A 6,243-nucleotide genomic window follows, 5' to 3' on the forward strand; every position below is an offset into this window, starting at 1 on the left:
GGGACTCACATGAATTCTATGAACATATTCAATATTCTTTATTTTAGTTTCGTCTGGTGGTTCAAGTAACAAGCTTGTTTTACTTTATATCTATTTTCTTATACCTTTTGACAGAAGATGTAAGAGGTATCTGTATTAAGTGCCCACAAGCTTTCCTTTGACTTATCATTTAAATCACTCTGATCTCAACCAGGTAAGAGGTTAAGGAAAGAACAAGAACAACAGAAATAGTATAAAACTTTATCCAACCATTTCAAAAATGACTTATTGTTTAATTTTGATTTGGGTTGATGTTTGTTTGATGTTGTTGATGTTTGATGGGTTGATGATGAGAGCTCCCCAAAGTCCATATTCTGAATCTAAGTAGGGGTTTCTTCAATTTTCCATTCAAGAAGTGATTTTCTGCCTTTCTTTTTCCCCACTAGGCTCCACAGATCGGGCTGTATCCTCCCTGCCTCTGAGTCTGTCATCTGTCATCAGATTTATAGTTCCTGACAACGTGCTTCAATAATTCATAAGGAATGGGGCCCATTTTGTGTTCCCCCTTTTCTCAGTCGGCTCAGTGATGCAGACAGATTAAACACATGCGTTTTGTCAGTGAAATAAATCAAGAGGAATCAGAGACACCCTAGGAGGAGTAATACTGAACACGAAATGTTTTCCCATCAATACACAATTGCATAAAACCAGAAACAGACCAGGATCTGTCATGACCAGTGAATTTCGCTCGCTCGCCTGGTGACTGTCCTCGAGTTAAGCCTGCTCTCCTGCCATCCTCCAAAATGTGGAGTTAATTTATACTGGCAGCTGAATGCACTGGCTTTCAAGTTTTAAGGAGGGGAAATCTAAGGACAAAATGAAATTCTAAATTCAAACACTAGCAATTTATAACCTGTGGCAATTGTTTGCTAATTATGTTAGTAAAATGTATAACTAGCAATTACCATGCATCGGTTCCATAACTGTCTTCAAAACAAGATGCCTTTTATTTCTGAGTTGCCTCAGACAACAGAGCAGGAAAGAGAAGGCCGTGCAGCCATAACTTCCAGTCCTCAGTGTCCAAGAGAGAGAGCCTCCTTGTTGCTTCATGTTTCTTTAATATTAAATGTAACAAGTGCCACGTCAGGCTCAAATCCCCAGTCCGGCCTCACCCCAGGGGCAGCCCGGAGCCTGTCAGGTCTTACAGTATCCTGACTTTGTTGATTGATTCTGCTCACTGAAATTCAGCGACAGAGGAAGAAGGTGCCTCCTTCCTGCAGCCAGCTCCTCTCCCTGAGCAAACAAGACTGCAGCTCAAAGGCAACATAAACCACCACTTAAACAGCCAATTTCAATACTGGATTCCTCTCTAAAGCCAGTAACTAGACCCACACCAGAAGGTGGACACATCCCTCTAGATAAAGAATGTGTTTGTTTAAGTTCACGCAGAAACCAAAGAAGAAAGAACAGGGTAGATGAGAAAGTCCTGTACTGGACCTTGCGTCTGAGCGGAGAGTTGTTTCATGGACCCTGGCCGACCGCTTCGGCTTAGTCAGGTACACGTGCTCTTTTAGACTTTGGCTTGCCTTGACTTTTCAGTTTGATTTTGGCATTAGTGGTTTTCATAGACTTTTCTTTTTTGTATTTTCCACACCTCTCATGCCATTATTAAAAGTGTATTTTGGGTAGACTAATCCTAACGATTGAGTAAAAATTATGTTTTTGAAAAGTATTGTTTGCAATAGAATATTACAGACTTCACTATCTGGAAATCAGCTAACATCTGATACATCCTTATATATCTATCTATGTAAATGTACATAGATAGATAGTTCTAGACATAAAGTATTAAGTATATTTTTATGTGGTTTCGTTTTGGTAGCTGTATATAAAATTTAACCTCAGTTCCACTTGGCTTTTGGCGATACACTGGCATCCGGATTTTCATCTAAGTGTCAAATGGACATAATTAATAAAAGAGTTGAAAGAATATAATTTTCCCTTTTTTTTTCTTTAAAATATAATTTGAGATTGGAGTAAAACAGAGTCAATATCAACAGAGGCCCAGAACCTTCCATAAATTTTAATATGATAAGCCTTGGTGCCTGGGACCATAGCCCTTGAGGTCTACACTGCTCCAGAAATTCCAGTCATCAAAATCTGATTTTTTTTTCCACTCCTCCATCATTTTCCAAAGCTTATATTGGTCCTAATAGGGTTGCCAGTTCACTCCTAAAACTTTGCCCCAGGCAGAAGGAAGAACTTACTCCAAAAAGAGTTCTGTCTGACAGCAGCAGTGTCCCAGCCCTTGCCTTATGAAGGTGAGCCTTCTTGGTGTTAAAATTATCTTGGCTACAGATACAAGGGATGTGGTCTAGGCCTCACTGCAGGGGCTGCTGTGAGCAAGTAGCTCCCCCAGGTGTATGCCACATAGACACACCAAAATACTCCAATTCAGTTTATTTTTTCTCATACCACTACTGCTAAAGGGTAATCCCTCCAGTGGCGGTCAAACTTATTCCCAAGGTTACGTCCTTTTCTTTCTTTCTCTCTTTCTTTGTTTCTTTCTCTCTCTCTCTTTCTCTCTCTTCCTTCCTTCTTTTTCTTTCTTTCTTCTTTCCTTCCTTCCTTCCTTCCCTCCTTCCTTCCTTCCTTCCTTCCTTCTTTCCTTTCCAAATATCTACTATTTTGTAGATGTCATCGAAAAAAATGAATGACCTTGAAGTATCAGGTCTCTAGACCTTTTATTCTGGCCTTGAATTACAAAAAAAATAAATGAAAAGGGAGAGAGAGAGAGAAAGAAAAGAAAAAGAAAAAACAAAACCACATAAAAGAACCCGCAATCTAACAGCAAAATCGCTCCCTCAAATAACACTTTATATATTATCTTTGTTTATTTTGGTAGGGGTTATAATCAGTTTTAAACTCATTCATTCAAAATTCAACAAGTATTTGTTGAGAAACAACCTACTACATGACAAATAGGTAAGGTATCTGTCCTCATGATGTTTAGTTTTAATTGGGGGAGATATTTAATAAATGAGAGAATATTTTTTTTAAAGCAAAATAATTTCAAAGAATGACACATGCTTGTAATGAACTCTGTGATGACTTTCTCAGATAGGTCTAATGTTCTTATGTCCCCAGCCACTGGTAATGCTGTCAACAGACAGCCCTCACTTCTCAGCCTTCTTTGGGAATTACCTTACCCAAAGAGAGTCAACTTGCCCAAGGTCATGTTCCCTTTCTAGGGTAGTCTATATCCAAAAATTGGTTAACATAGAGATATAAAGGATGGACCCCTCACCTTACCTCAGGACTACTAAGAAAGTCCGTACCAGCTTTCTGTAGGGTCAGCTGAGGCCTTTATTGAGACTACATCATAGCTCAACTTCTTCCCTTGCCCAATCTTGTTTCCTTCCTTTCCATAGGCAAGAACTCAAGAGCACTCCCTCATAAACTTCCTGTTTACTAATCTCTGCCTCAGTCTACTCCTTGGGAGCCCTGACCTACAACAGTTAACGCCAGCAGGGGACCAAGAAAACAGACACCGGATTAGAATTTGGGGTCCAGATTATCTGCTACCTAGCTAGGAATAAAGACACTGGTGGCATCACTGGTGGCAGAGATGGATGCTATGCCTGAGACCAACAGAAGTCCAACAGGTAGCAGCAGAGACCAATGCTGAGTCCTCAGCACAGCACCAACCCTTGAGGATACCAACCAAACACTTGGTGGCAGGTTAACCACATTAGACCTCTTCCGCTCTGGAAGGGACAGTGGTTCATTTTGACAGGAATAGAAATATAGTCTGCGTTTAGGTTTGCCTATTCCTCCCATGGGGCTTCAGCCAGCACCACTATTTGAGGGCTTACAGAAAATTTAATCTATGGGCATGAGGTACTTCATACACTGCATCAGAGTTAGGTACCCACTTTAAAGAAAAGGGGATGCAGGAGTGGGTACATGATGCAGGAGATAGATCTATTGGTCCTATAACATACTGCACCACCAGAGGCTGCTGGCTTGGCAGTGCGATGGAGTGGTACATTCAAGGCATAGCTGAGGCAGCAGCTTTGAGACTATGCCTTGTGAGGAAGGGAGGGGGCGGTCGTCATCAAGTTTGCAATGTGTACTTGATATCAGTGAATTTCATATGGTGTTGCATCCTCAGTAGGTAGAATACATGGGTCCAGGAATTAAGGGATAGAGGCAGGAATGGCTCTGCTTACCATCACTTGCAGTTACCTGCTTGGAGAATTTGTCTTCCTTTCCTTGCATCTCTGTGTTCTGTGGGTTTAGTGGTCCTGGTTCCCAAAGGGGGAATGCATCCACCAGAGGACACAGCAAGAGTCCTACTAAACTATAAGCTACAGATGGCTCCTGGGCATTTTGGGTTCCAACAGGCAAGAAGGAGATACCTCCTAGCATCAGGAGGAGATTGGGTGACTGTTATACAATGAAGGCAAAAAAGAATATATTTGGCACCCAAGTGATTTTTTAGGTGCCTCTTGGTACTACTTTGCCCAATTTTGACAGTAATAAACAAGTTTAGAATCATTAGTTATGAAGGACATGGTGACTAGGAGCTCAGATCCCTCTGGTCTGGCTCATTCCAGCAGGTAAGACACTAAGACCATGGAGGTGCTAGGTGAGGTTGAGGAAAGTATAGAATGGATAATAGAGGAGGGAGACAATGAGTTTCACTTGAGATTCCAAGACTGGCTGCAGTGGCTGGGGCTGTCTTTCATGCCACTAAACCTCAGTAGGTTTTACCTGAGAAAGAGATACACCAGCATCTTAACAAAGCTGCTTCCAGAATGTACACAAAGCAGTGGATTCAAAGGGTGGATTTTCATGAACTCTGTGAGGCACTACCCAGATCCTCATTCAGTACAAAAAAAATGTACTCCCCAAGCTGCCGGGAGTACTGCAAACAGATAGCTTTAGCTGTCAGCTTTCTTTGGGAATTGTCTCAACTGAAGAGAGCTGCTGCGCCTCTTTGGGGCAGCTGGCGTCCAGGAACTGGTTGATGTGAGGATATAAAATCTTGTCACCTCTTGCTGAAACGTGATATATCTCTCACAGGCCACTGCAGCTTCAGAACTTAACTGTGGGGTTAGCTGAGGCCTCTCTTGAGACTACAGTTGTAGCCCAACTTCTCCTTTTGCCCAATGCTCCTATTTTCCTTCCCTTCCTCAGGTGTTGATCGAGAGAACCTCTAATAAACTTCCTACATGCAAAACCATTCCTCAGTCTCTGGTTCCTAGGAAACTCAACCTGCAACAGTGCTATGAAAAAAGTAAAACAGGGTAGTGGAATAAATATCAGATATCAGGAGGGGCTGCTCTAGTTAAGTTGGTCAGATAAGGCTCCACTGAGAAGTTGACACAAGTTGATGTGTGAATGATGAGAAAGGGCTCCGAAAGACTTGGAGGGTAGCATTCTAGACGGAGGGAAGTGTGAAAACCCTGAGGAGAGAATGAATTTGACATATTCCAGAAAAAGAAGACAGACCAGTGTTAACTCAAGTGTGGTAAATGAGAAAGAGGCTGGTAGAAAGTGTGGCCGGATCATGGAGTTTGAACTTTATTCTAAATACAATAAGAAATTATTAGAAACAATTAAAAATATCGCTTTGACTTCCGTGTGGTGAATGACTTGCAGGAGTTGAAGAGTAGAATAAGAAAGAATATATTTGTCACCCAGGTTATTTTTTAGGTGCCTCTTGGTACTACTTGGCCCAATTTTGACAGTAATAGACAAGTTTAGAAGCCTTAGTCACAAGAAGGACATGGTGACTAGGAGCTCAGGAAAGCTTAGGAAAGAGCTTTCCTATAACCACCCAGGAAAGAGATGAGGCATTTCGGACAAGGGTAGTGATAATGGAGTATGCTTGGCTTTTGGTATTTATTTTGGAGGTGAATCTAAAAGAAATTGTGATGGATTACATGCAGGGCAATGAGAAGAGAAAAATTAAAGATGACTCCTAGGATAGGCCTGAGCAATTGGGGCCGTGTCACTAATTGAAACAGGAAAGAATAGTAGAGGAATATGTCTGGAAGAGGGAATCTAAAACAACCTAATGATGGGGTACAAAGTTCCCAGAGAAAAGGAACAAAGGTTAGGTTACTTAATTAAGTAGTAAGTTCAACTTTGTCAATGTTTTCAGTCTGTCTGTACCTCAGTTTCTTAGTTTTCCATTCTTTCCTAGGCAGTTATGAGATTTGGCAGACCTCAATTTGTAATTATCTATAAACTGGT

The 6,243-nt window shown here is 41.3% G+C and overlaps 1 protein-coding gene across 1 annotated transcript in view; it reads left to right on the forward strand.

Annotated features, from left to right (window-relative positions):
- LACC1 (laccase domain multifunctional purine nucleosidase 1) overlaps window positions 1-497 on the forward strand; it is a 56,972-nt gene extending 56,475 nt beyond the window's left edge. The window contains exon 7 of the mRNA XM_087436033.1: window positions 426-497. The gene's annotated coding sequence lies outside the window, so the exon portion shown is untranslated. The remainder of the gene's footprint in view (window positions 1-425) is intronic.
- The last annotated feature ends 5,746 nt before the right edge of the window (window positions 498-6,243 follow it).

The sequence above is a fragment of the Ceratotherium simum genome, chromosome 10 (genome assembly GCF_057802395.1).
Source record: "Ceratotherium simum simum isolate JZ-2026a chromosome 10, ASM5780239v1, whole genome shotgun sequence".
Classification (NCBI taxonomy): domain Eukaryota; kingdom Metazoa; phylum Chordata; class Mammalia; order Perissodactyla; family Rhinocerotidae; genus Ceratotherium; species Ceratotherium simum.